The 18,833-nt window shown below is 34.8% G+C and overlaps 2 long non-coding RNA genes across 2 annotated transcripts in view; both read left to right on the top strand.

Moving 5' to 3' along the window:
* The window catches only part of LOC133202800 (uncharacterized), a 153,335-nt gene that overhangs the window by 116,999 nt on the left and 17,503 nt on the right, over window positions 1-18,833 (top strand). The window lies entirely within an intron of this gene.
* LOC133202606 (uncharacterized) lies at window positions 9,540-12,776 on the top strand. The gene is made up of 2 exons (XR_009723264.1): window positions 9,540-10,292; window positions 11,225-12,776. It is a non-coding gene; the product is annotated as an uncharacterized LOC133202606 (long non-coding RNA).

Genomic DNA, 18,833 nt, shown 5'->3' with positions numbered 1-18,833 from the left:
TCAAAATCACAAGACCTTTCAATTGATATCAAGAAAAAGGGGCTGCCCCTCAAACTAGGGGTTCAGAGGGGCCAAAAGCAATTCATCGATAGCTCTTTGGTAATGTATATAAAATCAAAGGATTGAAATCTAATTAGGGAAGTCTATATATATTATTATCTTTTAACAATGATCATAGTCAAAATCATATCTCATCTTATCGGAAAATCGGACGGAAGACCTACTCGTTGCTCGCAACGAGATCTCATCTAGTTATTATTATTATTAAGGTCTTCCGTCTCCAACGGAAGACCTTATTGTTTTCGTTCGGTTTCTTTTTCCCTATTATTATTAGGGTCTTCCGAGCTTCCTTCGGAAGACCCTACTGTTATTCTACTGTTTCTTATTATTATTTTATTTTTTTTTTCCCGCCGATTTTCAACAGGCGATTTCTCGGAGACCTTTTGTCCGATTGCTATGAAACTTTCAGGGTAGATACAGTGTATTATTGCCTAAAAACGGTTTTTTCAAATTTTTGATATATACCCCCGTTCATGAGTTATTGCCCTTTAATCGATATTTGGAGGGTCTCTTGTCCAGTAGAATTCTCAATAACGACACATGATATTTGCATGAAAACTGGAGAACTTGTAACTAATACATTGCAGATGCGCAGAACATTAAAATTGTAGGCTAATTTTTTTAAGTTCGGAAGCTATGTGACGGCAAGTTTTAAGAATTATTTTTCCATGAAATTGTGCTGCTTTTTGTTTAATAACTTTTAAACTGATAAAAATTTGGTAAGACATATAGAATAAAAGTTGTGTGTAATTACGAGAGCTTTCAGATAACATCAAGAAAAAGGGGCTGGCTCCTATATTCAGGGGACAGCAGGTCATAAAAGTATTTTTTGGATAGCTAAAAATATTAAAATATTATGAAAAAGTTTGAATGACATACTTTCTAACATATTAAATCTTGTCATGTGGTATAAAGAGAAACAAGCTCCGTGCTATATTTTATTCTATTTTATATAATAATTATTCGAGAATCGTACAGGAACAAGTTGTCTAAAAACCAGCCACGCCTTTTAGGGCATCGTAACACATGCTTGTACGGTTTTAGATACTTGTTGTGTTTTAAATAAATTGTTTTGATTCGATTTCTCTGTTTTCTGTTATTTAAATCGTTTATAAATGCAAGTTATTTACACAAGTAAAGGTAAATCAACATTTACAAATGCATCCGTATAGAAAGAGTCTTAATCGGGGCCTCTTGTTTGTAACCTGGATGTAAACAATCACGAGCGGCATTGTGGGAAGAAGACACTAAAGACCCGATATACGAAAAACGATTTGATCTGATGCTTTGTTGGCAAATATTAAAAAAAAAAGTGTAGTTTAGTAAAGCATAATGCTTCATAATCAATAATTTTTAAAAATAAATCATGTTTAACACTCAATCTGATTATTTATTTTTTGAAAAAAACCATCAGGTCGAATATCAGGTTTTTAGTATATCAAGTCTTTAGTACGTCCCCGAAAGTAGCCATGCAAGTCGGAATTACAGACAGAAATGGCCAAATGTGAAGTTGACAGTTGTACATTTTCTTAACGTACGAGCCGTGAGTAGACATGCACGTTTAATCCACATCTACGAAGCACATAAAATCCTTGGTTGCATACAGAGAGCATTAGTTTTAAAGGGATATATATATTCTTGCGCAAATAGTTTACGAGGAAATTCTGACGATCACATTAACAGCGAATGTCAGACACCTCGGCCCAACGACACCTCGGCCCATTGACATTTCGGCCCAATGACACCTCGGCTCAGACAGGTCGGCCCATTCATAAGACACCTCGGCCCAAGTAAAATTTTACCATGAAATATATATTTCCAATTTTGGGACTTGAATTAAATATTTATTGAAAAAAGTACATGTCATTGAATAAACTATCAAGATTTTTTTTTTCAAAAGGAACTTCCACGAGCACTTCGACGATATTCAATGAATGAGAAGCCAATGCTATTAATTAAAGTGAGAAGCCAATGCTATTAATTAAAGTGCTAACGTTAATTGATAAACAAGTAATATGCCACGGCGCATCCTTTGGTATTGGTGACAACAGGGGGTTAATTACGAGCAGAGTAAATTGGGAGATAGTAATTAAAGACATTTACATATATTGAATATTTTCTCATTTATTTCTTGTAAGAAAAACACTTCCATTCATGAATTTATTATCGTCGCTTATACCTAGTTCGAGTCCGTTTTTTCTTTCTTTTCTTTTTTTTTTTCAAGCTCCTTGTATCATGCAAAGCAAGTATGTGTGCTTTCCAAAAAAAAAAAAAAAAAAAAGGAAAAAAAGAAACATACATGTATATATACAATGAAGTCATATAGATCCATCTATATAAACAATAAAATGTTTCTTTAAAAAAAAAAACAAGATTAAGACCCCTTTTTTTAATTTAAAACAATTGTTTAATCGTCAGAAAAAAATAATTACACCAATAATACCAATTCAAACGCTGTTAATTTTTTTCCATAATAAAATTTTGCTTGGGCCGAGGTGTCTTTTATATGGGCCGACGTGTCAACAATATTGGGCCGACATGTCAGGGCCGAGATGTCAAGCGTGACGGGCCGAGGTGTCGTTGGGCCGAGATGTCTGTCTACCTTAACAGCGATGAACAGTCTTGTGTCGGAGTTTTCTGTGATAAATGTAGCGAGTGATGAAAGAGTTCACGGTGACATTTTAATACATGATTGGCGTGGACCAATGAAATGAAGGTTAGAATTTTTCTTATCTAAAATTTAACAGCTGCTTACAGCACTGATGTTTACATGTATATGCCAGCAAATGTATAAATGTATGCACAAACACTGATGTATGTTATCTATTTTATGGTTCAGTCTCTGTCTGTTAGCCCTGACATGACATTGTCAAATCCCCATTGCTTTACCTTATATTTAAATGCATGAGAGCATGTAATTTCACCAAGACTTATTTTTCTTATTGAAACAAAAAAAAATGCAAAAAATCAACAATACACTATCTAACATACTACATGTTTAAACATGATAATTATTGTTATATATTCTTCAACAAGTATGAATAGCTGTTACAACTAGGGCCTTAATTAATATTACAATTTGTTATACCTTTAAAAATTTGTTCTTATATAAATCTATACCAGTGTACACTCAAATATCTAACATTTCCAAGGTTCTATGAGCAATCATAAAAAAATCTATGTTGAACCGCAAAGTGAGATATTGAACCTGTCGATGAGATCATTGGACTGCTTACATATTACAGTATGCGCGGGATTAGTTAAATCTCATTTGCATTCGTTGGTGTTTGAAAGTTACGGAATTGACAGAGTTTTACCTCAGTGCTGGTAAAGGAAATTTACATCACGGAAGCCACTACAAAATACATGTATGTCAAACAAAATAAGAAAGTAAAAGATATTGACTGTGTTCTCGGGGTAAAATGCAATTTGCTGACCCTTTGAACCAAACTGTTTCCCTTCGGCCTAATGGCCTCAGGCAAACAGTTTGGTTCTTGGGTCCGACAAAACACATGTTGCCCTCGAGCCCAGTTAGTAAATGTGTATTATTATTGGAAAATCTCAAAAATGTCACTCAGTTAAATTGCAAAAGAAATTTGGAAATATATTTATACATAAAAGTTTGAATTATTTCTGTGATAAGACTGCAGGATTGATTTGTGTTTTGTTTATTGCCCCTTCAAATTTTTTTAGTCATATTCAGGGATAGACATTAACTTTCAGATTCACTTGCCCTTCGGGCAAGTGATCTCAAACTTTGACTTGTCCGAATGCAAAACTTGGTTGCCCAAAATTAGGATGGAACTTAAGACGTAAATTATTAATTACTGCAAACATTATGAAAAGAAAAAATGTGACGAAATACACTACTGTCAATTTGGCAAGTTGAGCTACCTGGTACCTGAAAAAATTTTGATCCTGCATTTGTACATAAATGTATACCGCTTGTAAATGTACTTGTAAATGTAACCTGTTAACACACACTGCCATGCAGCAATAACCCTCCATTTCCTTTTTAAATATCATATTTTTGAAAATTATTTGTGGTAGGATCATTTTGTAATTCGTGATTTTCAGCGATAACTGTGAAGCAACGCTTAAGGAAGATAGTTGCTACGAAACATAAATCTTACCTTGATCAGGATACAACGTATTACACTGTACCTATATTCTGTGCTTGAATAATCTAATTTCCTAATAAGAAGTTAACAAAATTTTGTTAGACGTAGAGTGTATTTCCTACGAAAGAAAACAACAAACTCGATTTTTAAATGAACGGTATAATCCAGAAATGCTACCAAGGAATTTCAAATGCAAAACATTGTCAGTCAGGTGCGTGGCGGAAATCAAGTGTTCAATTTATTGTTTTATTTATAAATTGATGTAAACTAAATAAATATGTACATTTTGTATCAGAAAAATTCACTTGCCCGATCGGACAAGTATGTCGACAATTTCACTTGCCCGAACTGAGAATTTACTTGTCCCGGGCAATCGGACAACCGTTAATGTCGATCCCTGATATTATTATGCCACCACTTGCTGGTGGAGGCCTGCAAATATAGACCTGTACTTGACACTTATGGCCTTTGGGAAGTGAGGGATCTTTTTCGTGCCAGCACCTTCTGTGACACAGAACCTCGGTTCATACGGTTTCATCCGAGGAACCTATCTCCACATCCAGCTGTGGGATTTGAACCTGCGACGTAAGGATCAGCTTAAACTTAGAGTGGTATTTGGGTTATACAGTAAACACGCTTACTGCGAACAGACTTAAATAAGGAATTGAAGCATATATAGTGAAGTGATTTTCATTCCTTGTGGTTTTAAAACATACTGAAAACTAAACTGAAAAATGAATACATTTATAATGAATCAAAATTATTTTTCCCTGGCACTTATAAGCATGTTTTACTGTAATGACAAAATAATGGGGATTTGTTTTCACAGTGGCTGTATATTGTGAATAATTTAATAAGTCGATAGCAACTTTTCAGTTTTAAACTAATCTCATTCAAGCAGATGCTTGTCTGTCTCCGTAAACTCCAACGAGCAGGAGTTTATGGAGACAGTCGAGCATCTGCTTGAATGAGACTAGTTTTACACATGCTATCTACATGATCTAAGTGGGGGTCCTGTCCGCAAGTACCTGTGATTAATCCCTATTTATATTATATTTTGTAATTACATTCTCGAAATTGACTGCATGTAAACATCTATTTAATAGAGTACTTTTTACAAATAATACAAGGAAAATGTGACAGTATCTTTGAACTCTGTTTGATGGTTTCATTAGGGGTGTCAATGAATATTCGAGTACTCGACTATCATTCAATCATACTGACTATCGACTAAAATTTGTTAAGTCAGTTATTCGTTTAAAATTTGCTACTCTTAAATTCAATGTAAAAAAAATTGGATCTGCTCAGTTCATTTATTAACGTATCAGTGTTCAAACTCAGGGAAAGGCTTAACCAGTCTTTGTTAATTGTTCAAAGGAATTTTGTTGTTCGACAAACATGCATTGGCATACTTTAAAAGATGTCGGATCCAAATTGTAAAGTTTCAACCTGCATTTTCGTAAGATCTCAGATCTCATATAATGCAACTACCAATTAATGAAGAAGAATAAAACTTTATAAATACATGTAAATAGGGGAATGGTTATGAGCATAATTCAAAGGTGTTTCTTTCTGATATTAATATCAATCATTTTTAAATTGTATTGATTGAATGCAAAAAATCTCATAGTTAAAATTTTGTTTTTATAAGAGTTACACTTTAATTGTTTAACAATCACGGGTCACTGACAAGACACATTCAAATGGCTTCAGGTAAGAAATCAATAACGGGTACATGTACTAGCAGCAGGAAAAGAAAGGATAAATACGAGCATTTGATGTTCTGTATATAGATAAAATGTGCAGTCAGTGATTTTTTAGAGCCGACTTGGGGCCGAAATTCGGCCCCAGTCCCAATTGAAAATATGCCTGTATTTTCCCAAAATGTAATGGAAGTTTTCCCAAAGAAATACTTACAAAATATGTGATCAAATTTAGTTTGTTTATTGCATGTTTTTCAAGCAGGTTTTGTTGTTCAGGTGGCAGGGGATAGTTTCATACTAAAGACCCGGTCAAATTTCTTAAAGAATTGAGATATCCCGTTTGATGTGATATTTATGTAGAAAAATGATTAGAATAATTATGGGACACATTTGCAGTGTAGCAGAGTGCTTGCTGAAAAAAAATGATGTGCAATATGTAGGTGTCACTATGACGCTTATAGTCATGCAGAGTTGTAAATGCGAACCTAAGACACATGGTCAGTTGCAGAGGAAATTCACTGAAAAGCAGTAGGCCTTAGAGGAAGGTGTGTTTCTCAGAGGGAAGGTGAATGGCCCCATATCAATTGGTGAATTTTCATTAGGGCATGCATTGATTTACAGACTACTGGGTGTTTTATCCTGCTTGCTCGGGCCTGGGGGGTGGGTTGTATCTGAGGCCCAAATCTTGAAAAAAACAAGCCAAAGTTTGGGGAGACCCCAGGTGTATTTTTGGTACATGTGCACTCTACTAGGCAAATTACATGTAAATTGTTGACATAATTTGTGAGCCATGGGCATATGAAGTGTAATTAATTAGCCCCTGGAAAACTGTCCCCATGTACATGTTTTTATGGATCGCATGTATATGTGTACCCCCTCGGCACATGTTTGGCATTTAAAAAAACTATCCTCTGCCACCTTCAAGAAAACACCAATTTTCAGAAATATGTAATTTAGTCTAATTCTTCTCTAAATAAGTTTATTGATGTATGCCATTTTCAAAACTCACCATATTTCTTTTATTTGACTCTTATTCATTTAGATATAGAGACCTAAACACAAGGGGGGTAAACCTTTCCCAGTACACATTTTCAAAGAGTTTGAAGCATCAGCTTAACAAATCTTAACAGAGTAAGGCAATTTTTGTCTGAGAAAAATTTATTTGTTTGAAAATAATAGTTTGGGCACTGTCACATATATTTTATCAAATTTTGATGCAATATCACTTAGTATTAATTAAAATTAAAGGGGCTCAGTTATTGCGATATCACTGAAATTACAAATTATAAACTTACTCTTTTTTACATGTATTTTCACTAAATATCATTATTTTGAGAAAAGAATGAGTCAGTATGCAAAAATATCAGTTCACAGAACCACATTTATTCAAAGAATTGCTGTGCTTTAATTTTTTTTCAAATTAGACCCATCTTACTATTGATAATTACATAAAAAAAAATACCCCCCTCCCCTTCATTTTCCCCCTCATTTGTCTTCTATAATGTGATAGAACTTAAACTTTTCATTATTTTCATATAGATTATATATTTTTCTTTAAATTATAACAAAACAGATGGTCTTTTTGCATATTTAATGAACAAAATATCAGAAATATGTACATTGTTCATGTAATTATTGGATTCTACTAAACACCTGAAAGTTACTCACAAATGCCAAGTAAGGACAGGATGATCACTTTAATTATTCAGGGGAATCAAATGCATGTATTTGATCACTCAGATACATTGAAATTGAATGGAAATATACTCAGGAAAAGGACAGTCAGTAAAATCAGATTTCCACAGTATATGTGACGGTGCACATTTTAATGTTTTTGAAATATTTTCTATAGAATCAGGTAATGGTTGGAGGGGTAGGGTAGATAACTGCAACTTTCAGGACACTTCTTCTTGAACCTTTGATGCAAGAGGGGGTTTTGTATATTACAATAAATATCCTGAAAAATAGATTAGGTTTTCTTTTTGCAAACAAGCTATAGATGCATAAATTCAAGCAATTAAGAGATAAAATGGGATTTCTCAAAACATCAAAAATAGGAGAGTATGTGTTTCATGTGAGTACATTTCATGAAGGCATGCAATTCTTATTGAATTTTTTTATATGTAGCTGCATTTGAAATTGATCAAAGTTACCATTAAACACTGTTTTGATAAGAAATAGATTCTTTTGGATTGTAGGAGTTGGTCATTTTTGAAGTAACACAAAGAATATGGGGTTAAGGTAGTTGACCGACAATTGGTGGGGTCACTTATTTGCCTCTAACTTTTTTATTTTTCATTGAAATAAGACATATTTAGTATGTTTTTACTCAGAATTAATTGCACTTTCTAAATATGGAAAGTTATTTTAATTAAAAAGCAAACTTTGAAAGTTAAAGGTGGCAGGGGATAGTTTCGTACTAAAGACCCGGTCAAATTTCTTAAAAAATTGAGATATCCCCTGTTTGATGTGATATTTTATGTAGAAAAATGATTAGAATAATTATGGGACACATCTGCAGTGTAGCAAAGTGCTTGCTGAAAAAAATGATGTGCAACTTGTAGGTGTCACTATGATGCTTATCATATACGGAGTTGTAAATGCGAACCTAAGACACGTGGTCAGTAAAATGCAGAGGAAATTCAGCTGAAAAGCAGTAGGCCTTAGAAGAAGGTGTGTATCTCAGAGGGAAGATGAATGGCCCCATATCAATTGGTGAATTTTCATTAGGGCATGCATTGATTTACAGACTACTGGGTGTTTTATCCTGCTTGCTTCGGCCTGGGGATGGATTGTATGGGTGCGACTGAGGCCCAAATCTTGGAAAAACAACCAAAATTTGGGGAGACCCCAGGTGTATTTTTGGTACATGTGCACTCTACTAGGCAGATTACATGTAATTTGTTGACATAATTTGTGAGCCATTGGCATATGAAGTGCAATTAATTAGCCCCTGGAAAACTGTCCCCATGTACATGTTTTTATGGATCGCATGTATATGTGTACCCCCTCGGCACATGTTTGGCATTTAAAAAAACTATCCTCTGCCACCTCAGCCAAGTTGGATTTCTTCATAATTAGATAATTCATACCACTATTGTTCTTGATGCAAGTAATTAGATAATCCATACCAAGAATAGTCTTGATTAGTTATAACAATTGTTTGTTAAAGTAATACAAAGACAAAAACAAAGCTTTTTGACAATGCTTTTTAAGTGATTGGGCTTTCTGGGAGATTCTCAATTTAGCCTAATTGATGCTGAAATTCCCAATTCTGAGGGCCCCAGCCCCCAGTCCCAAAGTACTGAAAAAAAAAACACAGGCAGTAAATATTATATTTGAAATCAAATACATTTGATACATATATTTATTACTACGAAAATGTTAATGATTCAATAATTTGTTGTATAATGGTTATAACGTAGTTTAAATATTGTACAGGCTAGCAGTCTCTTAAAGACAAAAAGAAAATGACATGAAAAATTAATTTAAATTTCAACGAGTACTCGAATTTCATTTGACTAAAGCCTCTGACTGTGCGACTTAGCTGTCCAAGTAAAATTAACATCGCTATTTATCATTTATAAGTTGTACAGTTTTTTTTTATTTTAAATGAGAAATTTCAATTTCTTTTGGATAGGTGTGACTGCCATCTGATAACTGAAATTTGATACCAAGCATGACCATATTTGCCAGAAGAGCATCTGTTTGGAGATGACGAAGAATAAGCAGCATAGTGAAATTTAAACAGTCACACAAGGATAAAAGTCCTTCCATCTAGGATTATGGACACGTCAGGCCTTAATACATTAAGAACTTGTAATATATGTATTTTTACAAAAAAATTTTAGAGAGAACTGCTATTTTGGCATATACAACAACAAATGTTAACATATGTGCATATTTCAAATGACTTCAGTGCTAAGGGCATGTACTTGAATGAGGATTGTTAGAAAAGTTTGCAGACACATTGATTTAAGGAAAATTTACTGTGCACTTTGAAAAATGACCTGTCTGAAGGAATAATTTTTTAATAGCTCGGTGCTCTCCAAGACTTTCAATGACATTGCAATTCTCAACTTTGTGTTTTCGCATTGATCATCTATAATTAGCGATGAAACAGTCATAACCCCTCTAATTTAATTCAAAATTTTGCAACATGCCCTCTTTGAATATTGTAGCGACATGTAAAATATCATTAATTTTTTTGCACTACAACAGTGCAATTTTTTATTTCAAGAAATTGGTCCGATTTCAATATAGCTTTGATTACAAATAGACAACTCTAAGATACCTAATTCTTTTTATCTTTTTTAGCTCTTGTGAGCCAAAGGCTCAAAGAGCTAATGCTATGGCCATTTGTGCGGTGTATGTAAACTTTTTAGCTCACCTGAGCTGAAAGCTTAAGGTATGTCACTCGTCAGCCTTTTAGAAAATTTCAGTCAGAACCTCTTACTTAAAAACTATTAATTAAAATTAAATCTTCATAGCATATTTAAATTAAACAATGTAAAATGTTCAACATTCAATTAAAAAAACTGCTCAAAAATTCATAAAGAAGCAAGATTTATAAGGGACTATTTCTTGTGGTGGAAGGATATTTAGCAGAAAATTCTGCAAATCTACACATTTATTAAATTTAATATCTTGGAACTTTAGCCTCACATACTCTTACTCAGAGAATATTTTCCGTTATGATATGCCTAGAATATTAAATATAGGTCTCAATTTATATTTTTATAACAAAATTTACACCTTCGCTCAACAAACTTTGCCAAGAAATGAAGATATATTAAGGAAATCGAGATAAAATTTACACAGTTTTTTGCCAGAAAATCGCACATTTTGACCAATATTTCAAAATTTACATCACTGACCCCAACTTTTTCTTTCATTATTTTAAACTTCTCGATACTTTTGACCAATCAGCACTTAAGTCGTAAAAAGTTTGATACAAGAAAATATTCTATTGCCTATTTAGATTTTTAATACCCCAAATATGAAACTTTTTTAGTGCAAAAAGGTCACACAATAATTTATGCGCATTAATTTGCATGATTTGTTCAATGATAAATATTATTCAAACTGTTTTACGTAAAATAAGATTATGTTTATTGTCATGGTTACATCTGATAAAATATGATAACGGTTAAAGTGATTAACCAAAGAGTTACAATTTAAGTGCAAAAAGGTCAACTTAATTGTACCGTAGCTCAGTTAGATGCACACTGACCCCCCATTTTCTCTGCGATTTTGAGTCATACTATATGAGTACTTATCCAAAAGATACTTCTCAAAAAATCCTTGATACAACAAATTTCACGGGTGACATACCTTAAGTGAGCTTTTCTGATCACCAGTTGTCCGTCGTCTGTCCGTCTGTCTGTCTGTCTGTCTGTCTGTCCATCCATCTGTAAACTTTTCATATTTTCATCTTCTTCTCAAGAACCACTGAGCCAAATTTAACCAAAGTTGGTACACAGCATCCTTGGGTGAAGGGGAGTTTGTTAAAATGAAGGACCAACCCCCTTTACAAGGGGAGATAATCAGGAGAAGACAAAAATAGGGTGGGGTCATTAAAAAATCTTCTCAAGAACCACAGGGCCAGAAAAGCTGAAAGTTATGTGGAAGCATCCTGGGGTAGTGTAGATTCTAAATTCTTCAAATCATGGCCCCCAGGGGTAGGGTGGGGCCACAATAGGGAATCAAAGTTTTACATTGAAATATATAGGCAAAATCTTTAAAAATCTTCTTCTCAAGAACCACTGGGCCAGAAAAGCTGAAACTTATGTGGAAGCATCCTGGGGTAGTGTAGATTCTAAATTCTTCAAATCATGGCCCCCGGGGGTAAGGCGGGGCAATAATAGGGAATCAAAGTTTAAGATATATAGGCAAAATCTTCAAAAATCTTCTTCTCAAGAACCACTGGGCCAGAAAAACTGAAACATATGTGGAATCATCCTGGGGTAGTGTAGATTCTAATTTTTCAAATCATGGCCCCCGGGGGTAGGGTGGGGCCGCAATAAGTATTACAAGGGAGGGAGGGTCTGGTGAAGAACAGCAGGGCCAAAATAACTCAGGTGAGCGTTGTGGCCCATGGGCCTCTTGTTAGAATATGGGCCATAACGCAAGAACCCCTTGGCCAATTATTGTCAAATTTGTCACAGTGTATCCATGGCCCAAGGGCTCCCGTTTATAGTAAACTTAGGGTTGTGACCCTTAAACAAGGGGAGATAATTAGGTAAATAAAACCAAAAGTACTGGTTGCTAAAAAATCGTCTTCTAAAGAACCACTGGGCAGAATATCACCAAACTTTCACAAAAGGATGAGGATATATTGTAGATTAAAATTTGCACAGGGAATCGCTCTGAGACAAAGGGCTTGGTCTCAAGGTCACTTCAAAGTTGACCAAAAATTACATTTATTAAAATGTTGATGTTTTGCTTACTATAAGGACTAGGATCATCAAATCTTGTCAGTTGATGCATCTAAGGACCTTGTATCATGTTGACTCAAAAGTAGTTCATGGTTACCTACTTTTTAAATTTTGCAGCCATTCTTTTTCAAAATGATTTAGAGGCATATTTTGAACAGTTTCAGGCCTATTATCATCAAATTTTTTCAGTTGACAAATGACAGAATGAGACCACTATTCTTTAAATTTGCTTGTTGTGTCTTAGGCTCATAATTCACATTATATCTACTGCAATCAACTTCAATGTATTCAAATATTTTTAATGAATTCTTATTAAAAAAATTTACTTGAATATAAGTGTAATATACATGTACATGTAAAAGATTATTTTAACATGTTACAAAAATTTAAATATATGTGTCTTTTTCCCCCCTTGTAAAACATTTGAATAAATGAACCCAAGAAGTACAGTAAAACCATTTTTTCTCAATTTCAACTGGACCAAGATTAAACATCAAGATATCCAATGACTCCAGATAACCATGCAGGGTAAAAAACTTAAAGAATAAGGGGTTGGGAGTACCAACTCACTTCACCAAATAAATGGTACATGTATTTAGATATCGGTTTTTAGCTCACCTGAGCCAAAGGCTCAAGTGAGCTTTTCTGATGAAAATTTGTCCGTTGTCTGTCGTCGTTGTTGTTGTAAACTTTTCACATTTTCATCTTCTTCTCAAAAACCACTGGGCCAATTTCAACCAAACTTGCCACAAAGTATCCTTGGGTAAAGGGATTCAAGTTTGTTCAAATGAAGGGCCACGCCTTCTTCCAAGGGGAGATAATTAAAAATTCGTGAAAAATTAATGGCATCATTAAAAAATCTTCTTCTCAAGAACCACTGTGCTTGAAAATATGAAACTTATGTGGAAGCATCCTCAGGTAGTGTAGATTCAAGTTTGTTCAAATCATGACCCCTGGGGGTCGGGTGGGGCCACAATGGGTGATCAAAGTTTTACATAGGAATATATAGGAAAAATCTTTAAAAATCTTCTTCTCAAGAACAGCAAAGCCATGATTGGTCATATTTATATGGTAGCACCCTCAGATAGTGTTGATTCAAGTTTGTTCAAATCATGACCCCCAGGGGTCGGGTGGGGCCACAATTGGCGATCAAAGTTTTACATAGGAATATATTGGAATAATCTTTAAAAATCTTCTTCTCAAGAACAGCAAAGCCATGATTGGTCATATTTATATGGTAGCATCCTCAGATAGTGTAGATTCAAGTTTGTTCAAATCATGACCCCCGGGGGTCGGGTGGGGCCACAATGGGCGATCAAAGTTTTACATAGGAATATATAGGAAAAATTTATAAAAATCTTCTTCTCAAGAACAGCAAAGCCATGATTGGTCATATTTACATGGAAGCATCCTCAGATAGTGTTGATTCAAGTTTTTTCAAATCATGACCCCCAGGAGTCGGGTGGGGCCACAATGGGCGATCAAAGTTTTACATAGGAATATAAAGGAAAAATCTTTAAAAAATCTTCTTCTCAAGAATAACAAAGCCATGATTGGTCATATTTATTTGGTAGCATCCTCAGTGTAGATTCAAATTTGTTTAAATCATGACCCCCGGGGTCGGATGGGGCCACAATGGGCGATCAAAGTTTTAAATAGGAATATATAGGAAAAATCTTTAAAAATCTTCTTCTCAAGAACAGCAAAGCCATGATTGGTCATATTTACATGGAAGCATCCTCAGGTAGTGTAGATTCAAGTTTGTTCAAATCATGACCCCCGGGTTTGTTTAAACTTTTCAACCTTTCAAGACTGATCTGATTTCTGCTTTTTCCTAGCCATAGTGCTCAGGTGAGCGATGTGGCCCCTGGGCCTCTTGTTGAGATAATGAAGTTTAACTTTTAAGTTAAAGGCTAAAAAAGATGTTAGGTTAAAATTTTCCACAAGTGACACCATGTCTTACTGAAATCATCCCTGTGCATTTCTTGTAAGAGTATTTTTCTACTTACTGATTGTCAAACAATGGATATCCTCAATCAGTAACACATTGGGATTACTTACTATGTAGTTATGCTGTGTAAATGTTTTGTCAAGCAATTATTATGACGGTGATGTAGCAAAACACTGATGATTCTGTAGTATGACACGTGGTACTAACATGATTGCATCAAAGATGTTAGATGAATAGAAAAGTCTAGAAATTAAAAATCAAAAGTCAAAGTTCAAGAAATGAGGGTTTGGGAGTATTAGTGTTTTGGATACAATTTCAGGAGTACTGTTGGAGAGAGTACAGTTGAATTATATATCCTCATGCTCACTCCAGATTCAGAGTTCCGGAGATGAGGTCTTGATATTTGGGTCAAAGAAGAAAGAGAATGTTAGCAAAGTTGACAATATAAACAGAAACATGTAACCTTTAGGTGGAAATTAAACAAATATTTATCCTTTTATTACGACGTCAACTTACAAGCTTAGAAGGAAGACCCACTCGTTGCTTTGCAACGAGCTTTGCTCTAGTTATTATTATTATTATTCTTACCGATTTTGTGCACGCAAGTTCTCAGTAACGTCTTGGCCGATTTTCATGAAACTTTCAGATCTGATAGGTATTCATCTGAACCTTATTGGAAATTTTTTTCGTTTATGACCTCACTTTCCATCTCGAGATATTTAGGATTTTCTGATTTTCAGAGGGTCGGCTTGTCCTGGAAACTCCTCCGAAACGACTTAAGATATTGAGTCAAGATTTTCAGTGAAGGTAGGGAAAGGATTGTAGATTTGCAGGCAGGTGTCCAAATCTCGATAGCACAAATGGCGTCGAAGCTCGGTAGGGCTCAAAAAATGTCTCAGAAACATCTCACAAAATTTTACACCTTTTCTTTCATATCTTCATACTTGTTAAGAATTTGTTATAACATATAGAAGAAAAGTTGTGCAGAATGATACGATCTTTCATTTGATATCAGGAAAAAGGGGCTGACCCCTCAAATTAGGGGCTGAAAGGGGCCAAAAGTCTTTCATCTATAACTCTTTAACGATCAATAATTCGTAATACATTACTGAAGCAAAGATGCTTATCTTAACGATTTACAACAATATATTATATAATTGAGATCATAGGTTACGTAATAAGGGGTCACAAGGGGCCAGAATGCTGAATCTTTGACGCTTTATATCTCGAAAAGGGGGAATATTTTGAAAAGCAATACTGAACAAAAGATGGTCAGAATAATGTTCTAAACAATATGCACCCTCTCAATTTTTGTCAAACGGCCCCACTTAGGACTTGGAGGGGTGGCCCCTAAATATTTCCATTCAGCATATCTCCACAACAAAAAGAAATCTCTGAATAGTTGTTGAACAAAAAGTCTTCAAAATCACAAGACCTTTCAATTGATATCAAGAAAAAGGGGCTGACCCCTCAAATTAGGGGCTCAGAGGGGCCAAAAGTCTTCAACCTATAACTCTTTAACGATCAATAATTCGTGATACATTACTGAAGCAAAGATGCTTATCTTAACGATTTACAACAATGTATGATAAGATTCTGATCATATGTTACGTAATAAGGGGTCACAAGGGGCCAGAATGCTGAATGTTCGACGCTTTATATCTCGAAAAGGGGGAATATTTTGATAAGCAATACTGAACAAAAGATGGTCAGAATAATGTTCTAAACAATATGCACCCTTTCAATTTTTGTCAAACGGCCCCATTCAGGACTTGGAGGGGTGGCCCCTAAATGTTTCCATGCGGCATATCTCCACAACGAAAAGAAATCTCTGAATAGTTGTTGAACAAAAAGTCTTCAAAATCACAAGACCTTTCAATTGATATCAAGAAAAAGGGGCTGACCCCTCAAATTAGGGGCTCAGAGGGGCCAAAAGTCTTTCATCTATAACTCTTTAATGATCAATAATTCGTGATACATTACTGAAGCAAAGATGCTTATCTTAACGATTTACAACAATGTATGATAAGATTCTGATCATATGTTACGTAATAAGGGGTCACAAAGGGCCAGAATGCTGAATCTATGACGCTTTATATCTCGAAAAGGGGAAATATTTTGATAACAATACTGAACAAAAGATGGTCAGAATAATGTTCTAAACAATATGCATCCTTTCAATTTTTGTCAAATGGCCCCATTCAGGACTTGGAGGGGTGGCCCCTAAATATTTCCATACAGCATGTCTCCACAACGAAAAGAAATCTCTGAATAGTTGTTGAACAAAAAGTCTTCAAAATCACAAGACCTTTCAATTGATATCAAGAAAAAGAGGCTGACCCCTCAAATTAGGGGCTCAGAGGGGCCAAAACTCTTTCATCTTTAACTCTTTAACGATCACTAATTTGTAGTACATTACTGAAGCAAAGATGCTTATCTTAACGATTTACAACAATTTATGATAAGATACTGATCATACGTTACGTAACAAGGGGTCAAAAGGGGCCAGAATGCTGAATCTTTGACGCTTTATATCTCTTAAAGGGGGAATATTTTGATAAGCAATACAGACCAAAGATAGTCAGAATTATGTTCTTAACAATATGCACCTTTTCAATTTTTGTCAAACGGCCCCAATAAGGACTTGGAGGGCCAGCCCCAATAATATTTCAATTCAGCATATCTCCACCACGAAAAGAAATATCTGAATAATTGTTGAACAAAAATTCTTCAAAATCACAAGACCTTTTATTTGATATGAAGAAAAAGGGGCTGACTCCTCAAATTAGGGGCCCAGAGGGGCCAAAAGTCTTTCATCTATAACTCTTTAACGATCAATAATTTGTAATACATTACTGAAGCAAACATGCTTATCTTAACGATTTACAACAATATATGATAAGATTCTGATCATATGTTACGCATAAGGGGTCACAAGGGGCCAGAATGCTACATCTTTGACGCTTTATATCTCGAAAAGGTGGAATATTTTGATAAGCAATATTAAACAAAAGATGGTCAGAATAATGTTCTAAACAATATGCATCCTTTCAATTTTTGTCAAACGGCCCCATTTAGGACTTTTAGGGATGGCCCTTAAATATTTCCATTCAGCATATCTCCTCAACGAAAAGAAATCTCTGAATAGTTGTTGAACAAAAAGTCTTCAAAATCACAAGACCTTTCATTTGATATCAAGAAAAAGGGGCTGACCCCTCAAATTAGGGGCTGTGAGGGGCCAGAAGCCTGTCATCGATAGCTCTTTGATAATTTTATATAAATCAAAAGAATGACATCTACTTAGGGAAGTCTATATATTATTATCTTTTAACAAAGATCATAGTCAAAATCATATCTCATCTTATCGAAAAATCGGACGGAAGACCTACTCGTTGCTCGCAACGAGATCTCATCTAGTTATTATTATTATCGATTTTGTGCACGCAAGTTCTCAGTAACGTCTAAGCCGATTTTCATGAAACTTTCAGATCTGATAGGTATTGATCTGAACCTTATTGGAAATTTTTTTCGTTGATGACCTCACTTTCCATCTCGAGATATTTAGGATTTTCTGATTTTCAGAGGGTCGGCTTGTCCTGGAAACTCCTCCGAAACGACTTAAGATATTGAGTCAAGATTTTCAGTGAAGGTAGGGGAAGGATTGTAGATTTGCAGGCAGGTGTCCAAATCTCGATACCGCAAATGGCGCCAAAGCTCGGTAGGGCTCAAAAAATGTCTCAGAAACATCTCACAAAATTTTACACCTTTTCTTTCATATCTTCATACTTGTTAAGAATTTGTTATAACATATAGAAGAAAAGTTGTGCAGAATGATACGACCTTTCATTTGATATCAAGAAAAAGGGGCTGACCCCTCAAATTAGGGGCTCAGAGGGGCCAAAAGTCTTTCATCTATAACTCTTTAACGATCAATAATTCGTAATACATTACTGAAGCAAAGATGTTTATCTTAATGATTTACAACAATATATTATATAATTGAGATCATAGGTTACGTAATAAGGGGTCACAAGGGGCCAGAATGCTGAATCTTTGACGCTTTATATCTCGAAAAGGGGGAATATTTTGATAAGCAATACTGAACAAAAGATGGTCAGAATAATGTTCTAAACAATATGCACCCTCTCAATTTTTGTCAAACGGCCCCATTCAGGACTTGGAGGGGTGGCCCCTAAATATTTCCATTCGGCATATCTCCACAACGAAAAGAAATCTCTGAATAGTTGTTGAACAAAAAGTCTTCAAAATCACAAGAGCTTTCAATTGATATCAAGAAAAAGGGGCTGACCCCTCAAATTAGGGGCTCAGAGGGGCCAAAAGTTTTCAACCTATAACTCTTTAACGATCAATAATTTGTAATACATTACTGAAACAAAGATGTTTATCTTAACGATTTACAACAATGTATGATAAAATTCTGATCATATGTTACGTAATAAGGGGTCACAAGGGGCCAGAATGCTGAGTCTTCGACGCTTTATATCTCGAAAAGGGGGAATATTTCGATAAGCAATACTGAACAAAAGATGGTCAGAATAAT

This window comes from Saccostrea echinata, unplaced genomic scaffold (assembly GCF_033153115.1).
Source record: "Saccostrea echinata isolate AGI-Se365-2 ecotype Australia unplaced genomic scaffold, CSIRO_AGI_Sech_v1 ptg000047l, whole genome shotgun sequence".
Classification (NCBI taxonomy): Eukaryota; Metazoa; Mollusca; class Bivalvia; order Ostreida; family Ostreidae; genus Saccostrea; species Saccostrea echinata.
This window is presented reverse-complemented; position numbering and strand designations above follow the sequence as displayed.